Source organism: Aythya ferina, assembly GCF_964211825.1.
Source record: "Aythya ferina genome assembly, chromosome: Z".
Taxonomy (NCBI): Eukaryota; Metazoa; Chordata; class Aves; order Anseriformes; family Anatidae; genus Aythya; species Aythya ferina.
In genome coordinates this window covers 41,510,092-41,534,478 of record NC_140299.1, presented here as the reverse complement: position 1 = coordinate 41,534,478, position 24,387 = coordinate 41,510,092, and positions in this window count along the sequence as shown.

Sequence of the window (24,387 nt, the reverse complement as noted above, 5' to 3'; positions counted from 1 at the left end):
TACATATTTATTTGAAAATGCATATCAGAAGCACACATTACCAGAAACTCCAACATTAACTCTCACAACTGATTCTGAAATAATAACAGTTAAAAAGAGCATTCCCACACAAAAATATCCAAAGGCACAAATGCAATCTTCAAACTTTAAATGTTAGAGATGACACTTCCAGTGAAGAATTCTGGCAGTTTATTTTACCCATCTTACTATTTTTGTTTTCTTTTAAAGTGAGCAGGTTCTCTTTAGGCTTGCCATGAAAATTCAGTCTGGAATTTTACAGGTGAGGAGCAATCATTAGTGAATTATCCCATGGTACTGAACAACCTGAGAGTTCTCTATCTCCAGTTCAGAATTTGCTGGATAACACTTCTCACCTGAGTGTATTACAATTCTTTTTGTCACAACTATAGTGACAAATTTTATCTATAATGTATGTTAGCTTGTTTTGTTTTCAAATGAATGTTTATCCACCTTTTCTTTTTATGTAATGCTTTATAGTTAAGTGTTACATCTTGCATCTTCATCTATCCCATCCCTACTTTCAGATGTAGTTGATGTTTCACGTATATTATAAATATTTCTCATAGGGTAGACTTAATAATGCCAAAAGCCCTACAGAAAGAACTATTGTCAAGACAATACCAGAGCTTTATCTTCTTTTTCAGAAGGGGAGGAGGAAATGATCTATATACTTGAAAATCAGTATCCATGATTGTTATAGGAAAACTTATCACTGCCTCTAAGCTTGTCAAGTCCTCACATTCAGGTACAATGGAAATATTCCTTTCAATGAAAACTGGTTTCCTCTAGGTTGTTAGGCACTAACATTATTATCAAGCTCAATTAATATTTCTAAAACTATGACCTATTTTTAGACTAAAGAAGCAAGTGTGAGGAAGAATCTTTTTGCTTGTCCCTTCTGTTCAACATCTTTTGAATATCTTCTTTTTGCAAATGGATAGGGACCATAGGTTTTCATGAGGAAGTATAACAAAATACACAAAAAGATGCTCAGGGTAAACCCCAAAGTGTTCCAGGATGGGGAAATAAAGTTAGCATACTAATGAGAAAGTCCTGTTTCTCTGAATACAAAGAAATTCAGCAAGAAAGAGCTATTTTTCTCCTCTGTCCAAATGCTTTCAGTCAGCACATTCTGCAACCATTTGTTGGGCTCTCTTAGACAAACCTCTTTCAGTAATCGTTCTAGCTGCTACTTGTTCCTGACTTTCTCTTCCCTCCTTCCCTCTTTCTTTGATATTTTCTTTGTTCTCCTTCTTTCTTTTCCTATTCTTTCTTATTTGTCTACCCTTTAAATCTGAACATGGTGAATAATGAAACCATTCATACAGACAAAAATGATTTGTGGAACTATACTTGCTGAAAATGGTGACACATGCCAGTGTTTGGGGTGTAAGCTGATTTCATTTTCCAAAGAGTTTTGACATTTTGTATACTTACATTTATACTGTCATCTGTATATAAACATATGAAGATCTCAGGAACAGTTTGTTTTCCTTATGCAACATTCACAACATTTTAATTAAGAATAATGAAATTAATCTGAAATTTTTCTTTGTCAGCTATTAGAGAATACATGAGTTACTGTTGTGATGTAAGGAGGCAATTCAAGCCACAGCTGTGGCCAGGGCTGTGCTTGTGTGCAGATCAAACACACTTTCATCAATTTACCGCATGGTCGAGGAATACCACAGGTTTCTGCATACATGTGAGAGCAGATTGACTTCAGGCATGATAATGGATTCCACTTTTAGTCACTTTTGCCATAAAACTTTGGAACTAGTTACTACATGACTCTTCAGGAAAATTGTGGAGAATCCAGAGAATGCCCCAGTGCAGGTCCTGCTGTGCATGGACCAGCTGTGGTGGGTGCTATGTATATGCTTACATGTATTGATTAATATCCTGGATGGAGACTCTGGCCATCCTAGAGAAGCACCCAGGCAGTTCCAGATGCAAATCTGAACAAATTGCACATAGGTGAGACTCTATTAAATTGAAGAAACTAGTCCTGCAGATTCAGGAGTGGCCACATAGAATGGCTTCCTCTACCTTCTCAATGTGTTTGCCAGAGTTGTACATGGTTTAAGATAATCAATAGCAACAGATGGGTCATGCACATGTGGGAGTGCTTATATGGGATCACTGACCAAATGGATTATAAGAATTCATCGGAACAACAATTCATTGATTCTCAGCTGATCCAGTTGAAGATACCATTGCAAACTCCTTTGCAATGGATAGTCACAACCAACCCAGACAGCAGCAGACTGTCATGTTGAAGAGTTTCATTTCCAAATGTGAACACTATCTTCACAAAAGATTCAAAACATTAGTTTTTAACACTCTGACCACAAGGAAAAAAAAATAAAATAAAATGCTGGAAGTACATCCCTGAGTCTATGAGTTAGTCTATGAATTACTATTAAAACAGCTAAGATGGCAGCACTGAATAGGCAACCAGCAGGTCTTAAATGTCTGTCCTTACAATAGCATTCATATAGATTTACAGAGGTAAAACTCTCAGCTAGGCTTTTCTTTTATCAGATATCCTGAAAAATATATGGAGGAGTTTCAGAAGCGTTTGAAAAGAACTTGTACAGGACTTCATCGGGGCTTAGCGATATTTTGACTTGTTACAAAAAGTCTCAGTAACAGTTTTGAAAAGGACTTTTTTGTTGTTGTTCAAGTTTCTGCATTTTGCAACATTTTTTTTTCTTGTATGCATAAAGTAGATTGCTCCCTTCCATATTTAGATCTTATTAATTGTTCAAATTTGTTCTTACAATACATTTGAGGGGATTTTGTTGTCGTTGTTTAGACTAAGAGCAGAGTAGAAGGACAGTAGAAGCACATTAAGAAGGAAGTTGTTCATCTTGAGTGAAATTCAGGACATACTGAACTCAACAGAAAATCCACTATAGAGAAGGATTCTTGCTTCAATTTGTTATAGTGCTATAGAATAAACTGAGAACAAGAAAATCATTCAAAAAGCTACTAACAACAATTTTCTATAAATATGTGCCTGAGCTTTTAGAGAAATCTTCTACCAATCAGTTTATGAGTTCTATTTTTGTATGGATTTCGGTTGGTTGGTTGGTTGGTTTTGCTTGCTACAGTTGTGTCAAAATTCCAGACAAGAGTCTTTCCAGAATACATCAGCAACACATTTCTAATACTAGTCTGAATAATTTCTTCTTTATTTTAAAAAGCTACAATAGTCAGTGATATTTTTTTTTAACTGTCTGCTGTTTCAGTTAATATGGTAGTATTGATAAATGCAATCTGGAAATTAATTTGAATCTAATAAGAAAGAAAACAAAACAAACAAAAAACAACAACAACAACAACAACAACAACAAAAGACATTTTGACTTATACAGGGATACAATAGGTCAAAGAAAATTCACATTTTTACAGCTGTGTGATCAAGGTCAGAGATGATGGGGAAAAAAAAAAGACAAAAAGTAGCAATATGGGCACTGTGAAACTACAGCATGATTAAAATCTCATCTTACATCAAGGAAATTGCTTGAACACAAATAGAACATCTAGCTAACTTTTTACTCTGTAAGCCTTTTAGATGTTCTTGGAATGTTTGATGAAATTTTCTTCCCCTGTACAATAGCCTTTTGTAGCTTTTCTTATTAGTGTGGACCTGCAGCCTGACAGCATTAAACATTAATCCTCTGCATAATGAAACTGTGAGAATGGATTTCTATGAAATTTCGCACATTTGTTAGTCTGCTGAGGAAAATGCTCATTTTCACATGTGGCTTTTCAAGGTTTTCTGATTAAAAAAAAAAAAAAAGACATCTAAAATCTTGATTGGTTGAAAGTTGCAAAGAAATATTTTTGTTTTTATTGGTGTTAATGTTTCATTTGGTATATAATAATAATAATAATAATAATAATAATAATGGGAGATATGTGGGTTCAAATGAAGCATATATTACGTAGCACAACTCACACTAAGCATGGAAATACCATATGCTCAGCACTATCCCAGCACCAGGTGATAATTCACAAGTACATCATAGCTTATGCTTGTTTTGCATCACACATTCTGGCATTTCTTTGCACTGTTACAAACCCACTTCATTTAGATATAAAAACTAAACTAGATCCGTATGACCAGTGTTTCCAGGCTTAAGAAGCTTGTTTCTATTTTTCTCCAAATTTTAAGTCTTAAAGTATTTTACTTATGTTAGCAAAGTAGGGACTTCCCTTTGTAGAACAAGAAGAATAGGCTACAAACAGCCATGTACACCTGGATGAGATAATAAGCACTGGGTGAGATAACAAGAGAAATGGTGGACTAGGGTATTAGGGTAAAGTGGACTAGTGGATTAGGGTAAATTGCTCAGCTTTAGTAATGAGAAAATAAAAGCTCTTTTTGCAGACTGTGCTCATGGGTGGGGACACCCTCATGAATCTGTTGTAAAAAGCTGACAGGGTGACACTCTTGGCCTGTCTAGTAAAGGCATTTTCTAATATCATGACAAGGGGTTAAAGCCATCCTGCCAGGAGTTATTTTTTGGACTTCATTGAACATCTTTGACAAGTCAAAGGACCATTCCAGAAAAGTAGCAGAAACTGGCTGCCTGTGCATAATAGAGCACTTTGGCCATTTTTGATACCAGAACCCCCCACTAACCCTTTGAGTAATAGCAACAAAGAAGCTATTGTATTTGACATATCTAAGGGAAATAGGCATTAACATCAGCATGTTAATATCATCTTTTTCTCTGGGCTTTAAGCACATATCTAATCATTTATACATGCTGTTATTTAACATTTGCACGCTCTCACAATGTATATAAACACAAACACAGACATACAACTTACTAGTTCCTGAGAGAATTTTGGAAATGTTAGTCCTGGAATGCCTTCCTTAATGGAGACAGATAGTTTCATAAGTTACTTCAGAAGCCTGTAGGAAAAAACAGGTCAAAGTAAAATTTTGCAAATATCTAACAAAAATCAAATAGGAGTGAAATTAAGAATGCTATAATAAACAAAAGTGAAAAAAAAAATGGCCATGATGTTAGACAACTAACCTGCTGTTACACAGATTCTGACAGTAGTTGAGAGAATTTAACAAAAAATGTATTTTTTTCAGGATTTTGGGTATCTGCCAATCACAGTTCTGTTTCCCACTTCTAATTAATAATTTAACAGGCAATTTAAACAAAAATACAGTTTCTGGAGTTGCAAAACCAGCCAAAGATTCATTCCCTTGGACAAAAGAACACCAAAAAACAGTCAAGCTATGTCCAGAACTGTGAGATCACAGAATAGTTGAGGTGGGATGAGATCTCTGGAAGTCACCTGGTCCAAGCCCTCTGCTCAAGCAGGGCCACCTATACTAGTTTGCCCACAATCACATCCAGGTGACTTTTGAAGATCTCCAAGGAGGGAGGCTTCAATAAGTTTCTGGGTAACTTCTTTCAGTGGTTTATCACCCGCACAAGAAAGTGCTTCCTGATCTTAAGATGGAACTTCCTGTGTTCCAATTTGAGCCCATTACCTCTTATGCTAGCACTGGGCACCACTGAAAAGAGCCTGGATCTTTCTTCCTTGCATCCTCCCATCAGGTTTTTATGGACATTGATAAGATCGCCTCTGAACTTTCTCTTCTCCAGGCTGAACAGTCCCATCTCTTTCAGCCCTGTCTCATTTTCATCCTGAAAGGACTGGCAGGTGCTCCAGTCCTTTCATCATCTTCATGGCACATCCCTGGATTTGCTCCCAGAGGGCCACAACTGGGTGCAGTACTCCAAGGGTGGCCTCACCAGTGCTGAGTAGAGGGGAAAGACCACCTCTCTTGACCTGATGGCAATACTTTGCCTAGTTCAGGCAAGAATAATGTTAGCCTACTTTGTAAAAGGTATATTGCTCGCTCATGTTCAACTTGGTGTCTACCAGGACTCCTGGATCCTTTACTGTAAAGCTGCTTTCCAGCTGGGTGACCCACAACATGTACTGATGCATGAGGTTTTTCTTGCCTATGTGCAGGACTTTACACTTCTCCTTGTTCTCATGAAATTCTCCTTGAATTTCATGAGATTCTTGTTAGCCCATCTCTCCAGCCTGTTATCATGATAGTTAATAAAGAAGTTAAATGAAACTGGACACAGTATTGACCTCTGTGATACTCCACTCATCACTGTCCTGTGCAGCTAGATTTTGCACCACTGACCACTAGTCTCTGAGTCCAGACATTCATCCAGTTTTCAACCCATGTCACATCCAGACAACAGCTTCTCTATGAGGATATGATGGGGGACGGGCATTACTGAAACCCAGGAAGACAATACTGCTCTCCCCTCATTCATCATGTTGGTCGTTTCGCCATAGAAGCTTATCAGGTTGGTCAAGCATGACTTCCCCTTGATCCATGCTGAGTACTCCTGGCAATTTTATTCTCCTTTGTGTGCCTTGAAACAGTTTCTAGGATTAGTTGTTCCAACATTTCACAGAGATCAAGGTGAGGTTGTCTAGTCTATAGTTCCCTGGTCATCCTTCTTGCTCTTCGTGAGATAAGATTGCCTAAAGTTTGCAGAGTTATGGTGCCACATTTTAAAGCTATGGCACACACAGTTCTTTCAAGATGAGACAGAGATGTCACATTGGATGGGCTTCTGCTTTCACTTAGAATTAAGGCATGTAAGATGCACCAGGTGTTAAAATGTGAGATGTTTCTGAAGTGTCATATCTGATGATTACCTGTTTAAAATAAAAAAAAATAAATAAAAATAAAATAAAATAAAATAAAATAAAATAAAATAAAATAAAATAAAATAAAATAAAATAAAATAAAATAAAATAAAATAAAATAAAATAAAAAGTAAATGATATGGAAAAGTAAAAAAGATGGAAGGGATACAAACACCATATAGAAATATCAATCTGATGGCTTATACAAATGGCTTTGCTCATAATTTTATGAGTTAAAACACTACTTACTTTTCTTCATCTCCTCCATAATTACTTAACACTCCATCACTTGTTCTCATGTTCACTATCATATTTTACCATCAGTTTGAGCTCATGCATTCCCCATCTATCTATCAAACAATTTCCTTCCCCTCTTATAAACAAACTGAACAGTGGGATCCTGAAAATAAATAGATAAATAGATCATTTAGCCATCTAGTTTATCCACAGCAAAACCAACAACAACGATAAAAAAAAGTTGTTTTGGGGTCATTTTAATGAACAACTTTGCAGACCAGCTTAAGAAGCATTTCAAAGAGAAAAATGTGGCAGAAAAGTTGTGTGAAAGGTGTAGGGAATGGACAAAATAAGAAAGTGGATTGGAAAAGGAAAGGTAAATAAGATCAGAATTAGTCCTTGTGTGTTAAGAGATCTGAATTCAACATTGCAGCATGTAGCTGATTGCAAAGCAGCAGGAATGTAGCAGCACCTGTCTGCTAACCTCAGGAACTGCCACTGCTAAATTTGATTTCCTTCATTTAATAAGTATCAGTAAGAATCTGAGATAGTGATACTTTGCAGTGTTCAGGAATAAAATAGCATTTATTGGAAAGTGAAAACATCTAAATGGATCGGTTTTCCAATTCTAGATTCAAGTCACAAAATACATACTTGCAAAGTAGGTAATTTTCCCTTTTCCCTCCCCTCCATGACATGAAAAAAAAAAAAAAAAAAAAAAAAGTCACAAAAAAAAAGTAAAAAATAAAAATGAAAAATTGTTATTTGGACTGACAGTGACAAGATTAACAACAATGTCTGGATACTAGAGATACTAATAAACTCTGAATTCTTCATGTAGTATCCATAATATGCATCCACAACTTAATCTAGAATCATACTTGTACATCTTACAAGGTAGTTTACTCCCCTTGTCGTCTAAGGGCTATTAAACATTGTGCAATGAAAGGTAGCGTAAAGATACTGAACAACCTCTGAACAAGCTTATCTTTCTGCACAGCACAGTGAAGGGCCATTCAGCAGCATTTTCAGGCATCCCAGAAGCAGGATAACATTGTTAATTAGAAGGATAAGTAGAGTCAGAACTAATTAAATGAGTGCAAATACAGATGGACCGCTTGGGTTCCAAAGCTCATTCACTACCTCCTTCTAGCATTGTACAGCACCATACAGAATTATTTTAAGGTCTTATTTACCCTTTTGCAGCTTACTTCAACATTATGCTAGCCCACTATTGTAAATCTCATCTGCAGGTTTTAAAATATCATTTATTTTTGAAGTATTCCTTCTTTAAAGAAAATAGTGCTACATTTCATTTTATTAATTATTTATTATTAGTTCATATGCAAGTAATAGCCATGTCAAGGACCATTCAATTTAGCCTATTCCAACTCACTGAGGCATCCCCTCAAAAATGTTATTAAATAGACCTTTCCTACAAATACTAGAAAGTCTGGGTAAATTCTTAAAAGGGCTAAAGTATGGTTAATTCTGACTTCAGCAGAGAGACAACTATTTATATTAGCCAAAAGTCTAAACCAACATACATTGTTCTATTGGAGTTGTGATGTTGCCAGAAACTCCACAAGCTTTGTTCTTTTGGTCAGTGATTGCACAGTAACTAGAGGTACAAAATGACCCAGTTTCTGCCATCAGCCTTGTCAGTTACATAGCAAACAGAGCCTATATTTGTATAACTCTCTGGCTTCACATGACTTATGTAGCATCTTCTCACACTGAATTAAACAGTACCCTAGAAGTCTAATCCTTATTTATGATAAGATTCTTTTCACCTCTGTTCATAAAGTATGTACTCATTTAAATGTCCCTCTACTCCCTGTCAGAGTATATAGGAGACTTAGCACAAATGAAAATCTATTCCTAAATACACAAAGAGATGAAGTGACTAGGTAATGTATTGAAATCATTTCCTCAGCACTGCAGAGGATATGCACATATATCCTTCTCTTTGGGTGTCTATTTCCACATGTACGTGAACATTTATTTGAATGCTGTTCTTCTTTAAAGGGCTTCCTGCACACTTATCATATAGATCATAATTAATAGCTGAAGGAGCCCTCTAACACTGTTTGTCCTCATAGACCAATACAAATAAAGACAATAGTGGAAAATCAATAATGTCATTAGGTCAAGGGCACTTGGTAGTTCAGTGTCAAAAAAATGCTACCTTCTAATATTTACACAGAATAACCAAGGGAGAAAAGAGAGATATTGAAAACTATAATCTCCACTCATGTGAAAATCCTGAACCTTTGTGACTATGGAAGTTACTATACAGTACATACTTCTATAGCCAGACTTCTTCTGTCAGTGCATTTAAACCTTAATTCTGTCAGTGCTTTTGCTGATGATTTGGATATTGTGGGAGGAAAATGACCTGTAAAGCTGTTTTCAGTAGCTAAGCATTTTGCATACATTGTGGCAATGTGAGACATAAAGAAAAGTGCTAAGAATGAAGTTCAGTAAAGTCAGTACAAGCAAGTTTATTTTCCATATTACAGCAAGGACTTCACAATCTTCTAAACTAAATGGAAACAAGAGAAAAAAAAAAAATAATAATAATAATAATAATAATCCTGGAATCTGGGATTTGCAGAATCAGTTGGAAAACATTTCCTTTGTGCCAATAAAATATATACCCTTTTATAATTACAAAGGCAAATAACACAAAATATCTTTATTATTAGACCTCCCTTCAATGTTGCCAAGCAGGGAACACACATGAAGAGAAATGTTATAAGCACAGGTCCCAGTTTCACCTAAACACACAGTTTGTTAATGCAATGATTTTGCCAGACAGTATACCCAGGACACTATTCACCATACTGGTACAGATTGGTACCAGCCAAGGACCACAGACCTCTCAGGAATCTTCTTGAGATAGATATTTCCTAGATCATTGCTTCTCAGATGTATGTACCTGTATTTGTTCATGTTCTTATGTATCTGTGCTCTTCTGCTGTTCTTCAGAGGTGCTGAGTCCCAAGGTGGAGTCAGCTCCTGCTGTATTTCATGTAAGAAAATAACTTGAAATTTTGATCCTTTGCACAGGGGAAGTATCCATCTCATCCAGAATAGCTCCTCCTTCAGTTCAAGCTGTCAAACCAAACTGACATTATGCTACACACATCATGGCAAGCAAAGCCATTCACAGAGGGCCCCATGATGCCAATGAAACTTTTTCTGTAAGGTCCCATGGGTTTTGGTTCAGGTGTCCAGTCTGCTCAGCAAACCAGGAGAATATACAGGTCAATGAACAGCAATAATTTGTTCCTATTTTATGCCAGGCAATTAACTACTATGCTGCTGAATGGATAAAGTAATAGAGACAATAAGAGGCTTTTTCCCTGTGATGATGGCCAAAAATTGAATGAACCTTCTGTTTTTAGAGTATATTAAGCTTTATATTTTAATCATATCATTGCAGCTGTTACTCTATGCTCAGCATCAGTCTTGGAGGACAGAGAAGCACATACAATTTACAAGAGTTAAAAAGATTTACGTTCTTCAATATTTTCAATATGTTTCAATATTTTCAAAATGTTTCAATATTTTTATAAACGATCTGGATGTAGGAATAGAAGGTATTTTGAGCAAGTTTGCTGATGACACCAAACTTGGAGGAGTTGTGGACTCGAATGAGGGTGTAAAGGCCTTGCAGAGGGATCTGGATAGGTTGGAGAGCTGGGCGATCACCAACTGCATGAAGTTCAATAAGAGCAAGTGCCGGGTCCTGCACCTGGGATGGGAAAACCCTGGCTGCACGTACAGACTGGGCGATGAGACGCTGGAGAGCAGCCTAGAAGAGAGGGATCTGGGGGTCATGGTAGACAGCAAGTTGAATATGAGCCAGCAGTGTGCCCTGGCAGCCAGGAGGGCCAATCGTGTCCTGGGGTGCATCAAGCACGGCATTGCTAGTAGGTCAAGGGAGGTGATTGTCCCTCTCTACTCTGCACTGGTGCGGCCTCACCTCGAGTACTGTGTGCAGTTCTGGGCACCACAGTATAAAAAGGACATGAAACTGTTGGAAAGTGTCCAGAGGAGGGCTACGAAGATGGTGAAAGGCCTGGAGGGGAAGACGTACGAAGAACGGCTGAGGTCACTTGGCCTGTTCAGCCTGGAGAAGAGGAGGCTGAGGGGAGACCTCATCACAGTCTACAACTTCCTCGTAAGGGGGTGTCGAGAGGCAGGAGACCTTTTCTCCATTAACACCAGTGACAGGACCCGCGGGAACGGGGTAAAGCTGAGGCAGGGGAAATTTAGGCTTGACGTCAGGAGGGGGTTCTTCACAGAGAGGGTGGTTGCACACTGGAACAGGCTCCCCAGGGAAGTGGTCACTGCACCGAGCCTGTCTGAATTTAAGAAGAGATTGGACTGTGCACTTAGTCACATGGTCTGAACTTTTGGGTAGACCTGTGCGGTGTCAAGAGTTGGACTTGATGATCCTTAAGAGTCCCTTTCAACTCAGGATATTCTATGATTCTATGATTCTATGATTCTTACTTTTAGTTTAGCTAAAAGTAACTGTAGCTGAATGTCTGTCAGCATTTCCATTAAAAAAAAAAAAAAAAAAAAAAAAAAAAAGGTTTTCAGCAGTTTATATCTCAACTGTAATAATTCACTCCAGCTTGTAACTGGGCAAACAAACAAATTCACAACTGAGGAGTAAATTGGGATTCTTTTTGTTTGGTTATTTTTAGTTTTATTATTTCATGCATTTAAAAGGAGTTTGGGTATTTGAAAATTAAGTAGATACAACTCTAGAAATAAAGAGATAAACAATTGAAGCTGCGTGAAAGGGCTTTCATTTCTACAGGAATTTTTGCAAACAAGCTATAGCAAAGTACAACATCCATATCTTGGCATATTAAAAGCAAAACAGGAACAGGTTAATGATTCAATTTTAAGCAGTTTTCTACTCGCATCAAAGTTCTGTAAACACATTTCCACTTCAAGGTGCTTGTTTGAACAACTGGCTAATTAACTGCTTATAAAGTGTGTCTAGTTCACATTTTCAGGCCTTGAGTCAATGTAATGTTTTGGGTCAGCTTCCAATTCTCCCTCATCCTATCTTCTGTCTTGTTTAAAAATATAAGATGATTTTTATACAGAGATCTCATCAAGTACAGAAGATGCAGGTGTCTAGTTAAATGGGGAATTACACCTACAGTTTTCATAAGGGGAAACTTCTTACCTATCATTTGCATTTACAACATGTCACAGATGCACCTATTGCAGGCAGATCTCTCAGATATCTTGTCTCTGTGAGGTTATATTCAATAGCAATTTAACTTTTCCATTGAACATGCTTTGCAGAACACATTGGCAGACTGACAGTAAAACAAACATAACCCTAAAGGCCATCAATTTAACTCAGACAAGTGTGGGATCCAGGAAAAGTGATACAAAGCTGGAGAAGACTGAAAGGGTGTTTAAAAACTTCTCAGAAAAAAAAGGCAAAAAAAAAAAAAAAAAAAGCAGAGTATATGATCAAGTGGCAGAAGCCTGTGAAGGATACTGGGGTGGTTAAGAGAAAAGTCTTGCTTAGTCATCATTATCCTTGCAACAACAATGACAACAACAACAAAAAGAACAAATGCAGAAATAGAATGCAAACAGGCAGGGAAAACAGCTACGGACTTCTACATATGTTCTTGGTAACAGATGTTACCTTCTTGTAAGGTAAGTTTTTCTCTGATATTGAGGTAAACACGTGCATACTGTTGTATGAACAACTTACTGTTATGAGTTGTCTACCACAGGCCTTATGAGCTAGAGACTTTCTTTAAGGTAATTAATCAAATGAGACAGGTAAGAATAGCAACTGCTGAAATAGAAGCATTTAGATTTACAAGTAGTAATTGTGCAAGAGCACCTTAGTGAACAGCATTTAAGGGAGCCCAGTGAGTTCCCTACACGGCTGATAGATATGCAAGACATGCTGTTTCACACAAACACTAGGGTACTATGTAACAATTTCCTGCATAACGGTACAGAGCCCTGATAGTCATGCAATTAATTACATAGCTCTAGACTTTGTAACTAAAGGTACCCACCATACACAAACATGCATGCACACATGCATGCACACACACACAAGCATGTGCAGAGCACACATTACTGCTTGTCCTGTATGTATAAAATGTCTGCTACAGATGCAGTATTTCAGCATATATGCTTTACTGTCAGTCAGACAAAGGGCTTTATCATTGCATATGGCATCCAAGCCTAATGTTCAACATACAACAAAGATATTTCAAAGTATTCTGAAAATTCTCTTTCATTCTTTGTTTTTCTCCCTTGAAATATCTTCATTCCCCTGGAAGGGTTTCATTCCTGGTAGAATAAAAGTCTCAAAAATTTCTTCAGTCTTTGGTAATGTTTTTACTTATCACATCACATTGTGAAGAAATATTTAATACAGTCAGAAGAATGAAAGTGGCCCTTGAATTGGTGAGGAGTTTCCACTGGTGAAGAAAGAAGTTCTTTAGTTTGCTAGTGATAGTTAATCCTGCTTTATGTCTTCAGTATAAGGACAATCTTTATAGTGCTGAGCTAAAATACTGTCATACCTTTGTATTTAATTCACTGAATACAAAGTATATCTTTGATTTGTTCTTCAGCAACAGTCTGCTATATATTTTATCTTGTGAACTTTGACACTGATTTCATTTAATTTGTGTTTGGTTTTTACTTTGTACTGAGCTGCAAATCAGGATAATGCAACACAATTTCTAAAATTCCAGTTTTTGATACTCACACAGGCATGTATTGCTTAGCTTGGATTTATCTCAAGCCCTAGATACTGCAGTCCAATCTGATAATGCGTGCAGACAGCAGACATCAGAAAATATGTCCTTGTGTAAACACAATATAGCCGAACCTGTTTGTCAGGATGGAAAGGTGTATGAAAGGACACAGCACTTGGTGCCCCAAAGGAAAAATGTGATGTACTATCCAAGGCAGAGTATTAATCATAGCTGATATTTCTGGACAATAAAGTAGAGTAATCCTTGTGAACAATCTCTCTTCAAGGATAAAAAGGGAAAATAAAGAACAGGCAGTATTATATGAAACAAAGTAGCCTGACATAGGATAGAGCTAGAAGCATCTCAGAAATCTCATTTGGAAAACAGTTTAATAATTGCTACATGGTTTATTGTGGCTAACGTATTTTTTTCCTATTGCATTGGGGTCATTTTCTTGCTTGTACCACAGACATTTGGGCTCCCTGTAAAGTTGGCAAACCTGTAGTAAGTGAAAACACTTGTCCATTTAGACTTGCAGAGTTCATAAGGTTAGACCATTTCTCCCGCAGAAGAGAAAATGTTAGTACAATTTCAAAACCCCCAGGAACAAGATGTGCAGACAGTGATGTTGTTACCCACTCCTACAAGATACTTCAGATGTTAGATGTCTGATATGTACCAGTATCACGCAATGAAATACAAATTATATGATGAGGCACAGCAGGTTCAGTTTTAAAGAGACATTTCTTTTCACAGTGAGTGTGCTGAACAAACTTGGGGCCAGCATATAACTTCAGGGCAGCAACACTTGGAATAGTTTCAATGGGGAAGTTTACTCAAGTTCTGAATTCTGCAGTGTCAGGAGGATGTGAAACCACCTCTGACCTTTCACAGAAGCAGAATTCCTCCAATTATGAACTCGACACAGTAAGTGTGACACTCTTCTAAAAACAGACAACAACTATATGTTCAAACAGAAGGAACTGAGATAATTTCCAAAATAGTGGATATGTATGAAATCTGGATTGAAAATAGTAAAGATGAAGAAATGCTAGAAATTCATTAAACAATACCTACACAGAAACACTGAAAATTGCTTACTTCTGAAAGCCAAAATCAACCACTTAACCACTTGTCATTCCTCTGGAAAAGATAACCAAGATATTAAGCTAAAAACCTTAGGCTTTAACTCATCTGGGACAGAAATGCAGTCCAATTCACAGTTCACAAGGACCAAAGAAATGGTCCTGTTCTTAATTATCCTGATGTGTGGGACACAAGATAACCCACTTTTCAATAACTTTTCAAATACATTAGCACTAAAAACACATGCCTAGGTCAAGTGCCTACCTCAAGTGTTTAGCAAGACTCATCAAAGCCAGAAGGAGCAACAGATCACCTTCAAGAAGAGGGTGATACTTCCTTTTCCATTGGTCCACATAGCCCATGCTGAGTATATACCAACTCACATGTCTGCAGTTACAAGTGACACCAAAGCCTCTTGAATAGGGACCATATTTTCTCATGGCCAGTTTGTGAGGAAAGGGCTTCCTCTCCTGCTGTCCCACATCATGCCCCCAATCTTCATGTCCTTGCTTCCTCATTCCAAAGGGTGGATAACCTCATCCTGCTGCCATTATTATTACTTATGCTGTGAGCAAACAGCATGCTGTCTACTGGCCTCTTTCAAGCACTCTGCAAATGTCATTTATTTTAAAATATTTGTATGGATTTAAATTTTTCATCTGGAATTCAAAATTAATGTGGCAAACAGTGAAGGAGAGAAATATTTTATAAAATGATTCCCTCAAAAAAGAGCTCTTCCTTTTGCTGCCTAACAATAGAGTGTTTTAAGAATGCTTCTCTAACACTTCTTTGTTGTCTGATCCAGAGCATGGTGTAGTAGGATTTAATTTTAGTGTCACCATGAAATGCAGTGTGCAACACATGAAATGTTAATGTAATGCGTAAATGTGAAATTCTGAAAACAAGGTGATGTAAACAAACAAGTTTTGAATCGGTGAAATGTTCCACAGTTTGCAAGTACCATTAGGCACAAAAATAATGGATTATTTCAACCATTCAAACATTGATGTGTTTCTCGCCATTCTTTTCCCTTCTTCTAACATTTGAACTAAGGTTTCCACTCTGAACTGACAGGAAATAAATGTTTATTAAGCCAAAATTAATATTGCAGTGATTCATTCAAACACTAAACTTCCTATAAATGTAAACCAGTCTTACTCCACCACCATCCATGAAGCTACATCACTTTACATAAGATTAATATTAATTTAATTTGGAAGAAAATACTAGTTATTGTTACTCCAGAAGGATTAAACACCTCTTTACACGTTTTCAGAGTATGAAACATGGGGGGTTATTTTGTTTGAAAGTCAACACACTCTAATCTGATTGTTTTCCACAATATTCTCTGCATGCACTTGGATTTGAACGATGGGAATATACCCAGAAGAAATATGTGATAATTTGTACATTACGCCTCGTCCTACTTCAGAATTTTACAGATAGAAATCTACTTTTGCAAGATTTCAGTAAACTCCAAAAGTACATTTTACCCCACAGTGAAATGAGGAGGACAGTATATTCCTGCCACATAAAGCTGTTACGAGAATAAATATATTAAATATTACAGATTTATAGATATTAAATAGTACAGATTTATAGACATTGTGGCAATATGGTCATTTAAACACCTATGCTATAAGACAGACGTATGAATATAGATCAAAATTTACTGTGATAAATAAGCAAAACAAGTATTTCAACATCATGGTCAGTCAGGAAGTTACAGGAGGGGAGGGGAGGGGAGGGGAGGGGAGCCATAGAATCACAGGATGGTCAAGGTTGGAAAGGATCTCTGAAGATCATCTAGTCCAGCTTGCCTTACAAACAGGATCACCTAGAGCACACTGTGCAGGATGACATCCAGGCAGGTTTTGAATATCTCCAGAGAAGGATACTCCACAACCTCTCTGGGCAAAACAGTTGTACTATGATGGTATCCCAGCTTTCAGTAGTGCAGTGGGTACTACATAGGTACTGCATAGTCAGATAGCCCAGAGGGCAATTCTGATACTCATACAACTCCTCTGAAACTTGTTTCTGAAGCTCTTCCATGTCTTTTGCAAGAAAACATGATAGGCTTAGTTTTAAGCTCCTGCCATATCTCCTAAGCTGTCTTTGACAACTCTGTCCAGAGCTCAGTTCTAAGATGCAGTTACAAATCTCATTGAAAGTCATTGCACAAGATCACTTTCTGTGATATTTTTACTGTGCAGCTTTAACCTTGTAACACAAGTTACACAGATGGAATTGATTTCAATAGGATTGTCCTGAATGTTTATGAGTGCACACTTAATATAACAGTAGATTATGTAAGAGACCAACAAAGCTAAGTCCTGCTAGCTCAAGGAAACAGAGATGGAAGTCAAGTGTGGATTATCAACTGGATTCCAAAACTTCTCAAGTATATGATTTCTGAATCAATATGTTGCAGAAAGAGCTTGTTTTCTCCTGTGTAAGCTATGCTTTAACTTACACAGTTCTTTCTCCTGATGTTCTACCTCTCAGAAGGACAAAATTGTCTTCTGAAGAAACTCTAAAGAAACATTTTTTTCACTTTAAATAAAAAAAAAATAATTCTTATAATTTAATAGTAATTTAATTATATTTAATTATTTATATCAACTCACAATTTACTTATAATCAATTTTGTTTAAATAAAAGATTACCAAGTCAGATCACCTCTGGTCAGAACAGTTTCTTCTCTGAAACTATTATACATAAAAAGAAAATCAGATGATGAAGAAGAAATGCAAAGTATGTTTGAGGTTATAGTTGTTTCTTGCTCCCCTCCAACTCTTTTACATAACTTCTTTTACATTGTTCTCTCTCATTCTGTGTTTCCCTCTGCCTCCCCATATGCTCTTTTCTACCTCCATTGACTTTAATCCTTTTTTTCTCTAAAGCAAGAAAAGAATGCTAAAGCACATATACAAAGGTATCTCTACATTTTTCTACCAAGAATTTACACAGAAAACCTCTGGACTATATTGATATTTCAATGTGACTCTTCAGCCCTATTTCATTTTTTCTTTTTTCTTTTTTTTTCTTTTCTTATTTTGTCCCCCTTAATGTAACCTTTCTCCAATATCTGTTCCAATGACTGACTCAAATATACTGATCTCATGAGAAAGAGGCCACCTGAGAAAACACCTTGAGTTATTTCTTCTCTTTGCCAAACTTCATTTCTTCCCACAGAACTTAAATTTCCTTTCCAATAGCAAAAGTAAATAACCGTATGCAAAAAAATGCTCCAGTTCCTTTTCTGTATCTTGCCATAGTACCACAAATCAGTGTTTAAGAAAGGTCTCATTAAAAACGAGAATTTACAATGGCTGAGGTATTTCCAATACCATCAGTTTTAGAATCATAGAATCATTAAGGTTGGATAAGATCTCCAAGATCATCTAGTACAACCATCATCCTACCACCAATATCCCCCACTAAACCATGTCCCTAAGCACCATGTCCAACCTTTCCTTAAACATCCCCAGGGACAGTGACTCCACCACCTCCCTGGGCAATATGTTCCAATGCTTGTCTACTCTTTCTGAGAAGGAATTTCTTCTAATTTCAAACCTAAAGCTCCCCTGGCACAACTAGAGGCCATTCTCTCTAGTCCTATCACTTATTACCTGTGAGAAGAGGTTGACCCCTCAGGTCCACACAACTTCCTTTCAGGTAGTTGTAGAGAGCAATAAGGTCCCCTCTGAGCCTCCTCTTCTCCAGACCAAACAAACCCAGCTCCCTCACCCGCTCCTCACAGGACTTGTCCAGGCCCTTCACCTGCTTTGTAGCCCTTCTCTGGACACACTCGGATACATCCATGTCCTTTGACATTTGGTCTCAGGTCTGGGGACCCCAGGGCATTCAAGCTCAGAGATGGAGGAAAACCTTGATCTGAATGAGAATGCACAGGGTGTCTGAATTCCTCCCCTAATCTCAGATCTGTTAGCCCAAAATGACAATGAGAGGACTATAGCCAACAGCTGTGACCCAGGATGCAAGACAAGTTATCAGTATGAACAAAGGACATTTAAATGGCAGATTTTTCGGGCTGTGTTTTGACCTGTCACACAGTCTGTATGTTTTCTAAGTCACTACTTTCTGAGTAGAAGTTGCAAGATTTTACAAGTGGAACAATGGCATAAAGAGGTGCTTTGTTTCTCATTTTGTGGGATTAGTAAACCCTTTTTCACTTAAAGATATTTACCAAAACTCAGAGTTTCTATGTGCTTGCAGGTAGTTAATATGAATTACTGCATTTAGTTAAGTGAGAAGTCCCACTGAGATAAAATTTCTGGGCAAAAAGGTCTTTCTTTATTTGTCTATTTGACAAGTCTCTGACTGCACCTTACAAGACACTGTCCAGCACTCTGTCTCCTAGAGTTTTAAATAACTCAAGCAACAATGGACCTACATCTCATTTCATAACCCAAAAGACCTCATGCTCGTTAGCAGTTTCTTGAAATGCAGCCTAAAATGTTCCCTCCAAGATAATCTTTCTCTCTGGCATACCCTCCTTGCTTTCTTGTAGTATTACCAAAAAGCTGCACTCAAACCACACAGAAACAGGTGAAAATCTGATGACAAGGGAGGTGCTGTCAGCTCCACAGCATTTATAACGTTTTGGCTGAGATGCACTTCTATAATTGTTATGTGCTGAAGCTAAACTATGGGTTGCAGGGAAAAGAGGACAATCCTGTTTAGCCTTTTTGTTCAGCTTTGGAAAATACATTTTTAAAATGAGGAGAGAAAAATGACACAAGCCTTAGCATTTGTAGTTGTAAATTGAAACATCCAATTTACATTGCATCCAATGGACAGGGATGCTTAGCCCTCTAAAGAGCCTGAATTAAGCAGGATCCAAGCCTGAAGGACTGGATCTTTGATCTTGATTTGGGTTTCCTAACTAGAAAAGACACACAGAAACTTACACATATGAGTATATTAAAGAAAAGGAACATTCAGGGACAGGAATCTGAAAGGCAACCAAATAGTACTACGTATCCCCACAAGTACTGAACATTTATAGGAGATTTATTTGTAAAAGTGTTAGAGCCCTGGAATAGCTAGCTAATTCTCTGTCTCTCTGCAGTGTCTATAGGATAGATAAATAAATAGTGGACATATGTGATATATATTTAGATCATGCATTAGACTTTAAAATCCCTGTCTAACTGAATGCATTAGCCTGTATTTTCTGTTTATGTCTCTGGGATGCCATGGAAACACAGCACTGAATCCTAATGGGTCTCTCCTGGCAATAAATAAACAAAGTCTTTGTCTATTCATGTTTTGTTTTTGTTTTTGTTTTTTTTTTTTTTTACATGTAATTTACAATTTCAGAAAGAAAACAGACTTACCCCCACCCATTCTCTCCGGCTGCAAAGTGTGCTGAAGACAAATGCAAAATGCACCTTCTAGTGGCCACTGTGGTATTCTATACAGCTGCTACTACCATCAGTAAATAGTAGTGAATGTTGCGTATTTGTGTTGAACTTCCTTATAAGGAAAAATTGTGGCCTATATAATTAAGCCTAGTGTCAGAGTCCTTTCAGTAAATTGCAGTCTAACCTAAGGAGCACTTAATATACTTGTTGAAATTGAAAGCTGATACATAAAAGAGCAGACATAAAATCTGTTCTTTTCCTTACAAGTCTAAGAGGCTACAGCTAGTCCCTTTATATACAGACAGTGACAATGTTCATTGCCTTTAAACTGCTCCTCCAAAGCAATGACACACTATCACTTCCCATGCTCCAGAGCTTATTAGAGCAGACCGAAGCAATCATCCCCATCACGCTAACACACAGGAGCAAGGTGAAACTCTAAGCACCGAGTGATAGAAATACCATGTATCACACAGCATCAGTTTGCCATCTGGCACCTGCTGTCCCTGTCTGAAATGAATAAAGTCATCGAGAGGGGATGTTGTGCAGTAACGTGAGTAATAGAAAGACTGATAATTATCTATGTGGAGAAGTGGGCAGATTTAATTAGACTACTCAAATCTGAAGAGTCAACTGAATCCAAAGGCAGTAACCTCAGTTGTGGAGGGCAGACATATGGTCTCTCTCAAGCTTTCAGGTCAGATTGAAATTCAACAGAGACCTTTGTAACTAATTTAGAAATGCAGCGCCAGGTGCTTGACTCTGCATCTGTCAGGCACTTTCTGGGCAAGAGCACAGCAGACCCAGGTATGCAGGTTTGGTGTAATACACACTCCAGTTCCTGTTGTGCTAGCTCTGAAGGGTATTCTGGTTCCCCCAAGCCTTTCCAGCAGAAGCAACAGGTCAGCCCTGAGACGATGGAAACAGGAAGAAGGGGCAGCATACAAAATGACCTTAGAGTGTCCCCCAGGCATATCACTCTCTGGGATAAGGGTGAAACTGGGGCACTTTAAGGCAGACATGTCTCCTAAATGCATAAGTGCTCATGCACTGAGGCAGATCACCTGGGAAGTACAACTAATGCTAGTAAGAATCCAATTCATATAATTTGCAGTGCAGGGGACCAGGTGGTGGAGGAGTAGTCTTGGAAATGACAGGTTCAGCATATGAGTCTTAAAAACCTTCTTTCTTATCCTTCTCCCACAACGAGTACATGCACCCAAAAGGAAATTCATGGGTTCCTTTCCTTTCCTTTCCTTTCCTTTCCTTTCCTTTCCTTTCCTTTCCTTTCCTTTCCTTTCCTTTCCTTTCCTTTCCTTTCCTTTCCTTTCCTTTCCTTTCCTTTCCTTTCCTTTCCTTTCCTTTCCTTTCCTTTCCTTTCCTTTCCTTTCCTTTCCTTTCCTTTCCTTTCCTTTCCTTTCCTTTCCTTTCCTTTCCTTTCCTTTCCTTTCCTTTCCTCTTTCTCTTCTCTTCTCTTCTCTTCTCTTCTCTTCTCTTCTCTTCTCTTCTCTTCTCTTCTCTTCTCTTCTCTTCTCTTCTCTTCTCTTCTCTTCTCTTCTCTTCTCTTCTCTTCTCTTCTCTTCTCTTCTCTTCTCTTCTCTTCTCTTCTCTTCTTCTCTTCCTTCCTTTTCTTCTTCTAGGTGAATGGAAAACGTTTTTCATTCATAGTCAGTTTTATTTATTTATTTATTTTTCATCTGACCATCAGGCTAGGATAATAAATAATTCAACCTGAATAAATAATAATATACTTAATGATTTCTGAATGTTAACTGGAAATAATTAATTAATTAATTAATTAATTAATGTCAGAATATACATGGAGCATAAGGGAACAGTCATATTGTCACAATACATGTTACAGAGAAAGATGCTAACAAAAGAACTAGTAATGACAACTAGACAAGAAAATTAAGTAGATAGGTGGGCTTAATTCAGTTTATTGCTCATGATTTTCAAAATCTGTAAAGTGTTGATTGTATTCTCTTTTGGATGTGATGTTACACCAGAAGGCAATAGACTGTGAAGAACCTACCCTGTGGGGAGTGACCATTCCCACTGATTCTTCGTCACACATCATGAATTGCTCTTGCACAGTTGCCCCCCCTCCTCCTAACCAAAAAAAAGGAGGGAGCAGTTTTTCAGCTAGGAAGTAAGCTGCAATTTGAGGAGGTGGCAGCAGTACAACAACCCAGGAGTAGGAGAAAAGCTGAATATAAGAGAATCTGGGGGTTGGCCTTGAGACAGAGACTGATATGAAGGACTCAGTGGGCAGCACAACATGAATTACAGCCTGGAAAGCCACCAATTCCAGTTTACTGCTAATAAACAACCCAGCTAAACAGTTTTCCACACCATAATCCTCTAGGAGAGCCAAAAAAAAAAAAAAAAACACGGCACAAGTAGGACTGACTACTAATCAATTTTCAGTTATAGCTAGTTAAAGTACAGTACTTGGCTATTTAGACCTTGTTCTATTTTGCCACCCTTGTTAGATTCAAATTTCACAGTAGCAACATGCCTGAATGGTGGGGTCAAGAGACCCTGCTGTCTAAGGCACTTGTTTTCAACTAGCTGAGATCTGGCATAAATCGCTAGTATCATAGGAAGTGTTCAGAAATCATTCAGGCATGTGTCAGAGTCTGTTCTTTCAGTGTCTGCGTAGCACTAGATTACGTCAACCTCTATATGACACATCAGACAGTATTATGCTATTGCCATAAGTCTTTTAAATGTATAGTTCTTCACACATTATGAAAGTGGTGAACACCAACACTGTGAAGCTAAAACATTTACAGAAGATTCCAGGTATTTTGGACTGGAGCTGTCTGCAAATGTATAAAAAATGGCTTGATGTAGTCCTATCTTCTTTGATATAATATAGCCAAATAGTAACTCTGTCAGTTGAGACCAATAGAGATTGAAGTATTCCTTTTTATGACTTTTTCAGGAAGGAAGTCAGGGAGAAGAAAGAGAGAGTGAGACAGAAGGATACACAATGCAATTATACCACATCAAGTTCTTAGTTCAAATTTATATGCACCTCCATTGTGTCATGTAGAATGTCATATTTTGCCTGCATCTGGCCTTTACTCCTTTTTTATGAATATGTCCAGGACAGGCTGGTAAATGCTTTCAGATAGTGGCTGCAAACATAAATCAGATTACTTCTAACATTCAATGTGCAGCATGAAAAAACAGCACAATTTAATAGTTCTGATGACAAATGCTGCAGAAGAATTACATCAACAATTTACATTTACTGGTATGTGGCATTTTTCATCAGTAGGCTTCTAGGTACTTCCCAGCTTTTAAAGACACATGGATTTTTACACATGGATTCTGCGAACATAATGAAGTTTTCAGAAGCTTAAAATGCAGATCTTCAACCCTGTTTTGTGACTTGTGTGTTGCTTGACAAGTTTACCATCTATATATGTGACAGAATTATTCTCTTGTTGTTCTGCATTGTTCTATGACTTCTAAGTCAGTAGTTTCGGAAAAGCAGACAAACTTTCTTCATTGCTATCAGCATATACAACTGAGTTTTATATCAGACATACATATGTCTCATTGTAATCCCCATGGGGGGTTTTACACTTCAGTGAAATGATTCCTCTGATCATGCCCTTTTTTCCTGCCCTCAGCTATGCCTATTAAGACCTGGGCATATGGCTTCCAAAAATTCTGTAAGGCAGCATGTATATTTTATGTAAATATCAAATAATTGTATCATTCACATATCCAGATCCTTTTTTCCTATGCACTTGTCTCTCTAGTGTTTCAAATTCAGTCAGTTTTCCTCTTCATACACAAGCATACACATAGCTCACACATTAATCTGAATGGTTTTGATGTAAAAAAAATATATATATGTTTTAGATGAATGGGTCTTTCATTAGCGGGATATTTTTCTCATTCCTTTGGAAAAAAAAAAAAAAAAAAAAAAAAAAAAGACCATTTTTCTGGTGCTCTGTGTTTAGCACCTCTGACATAGGGGAGCAAATCTGTCACCCAACATCTCAAAGATTCTGAAGCTATATGGTATCTGGCTATATGCCAGAGCTCTCTGGTCCTTCATGATGACTCATATGTGTGAAATAGAGATAATTCAACATGGGTCAAAGATAGGATATCTATTTTTCTGCTTAATTTAGTCAGCT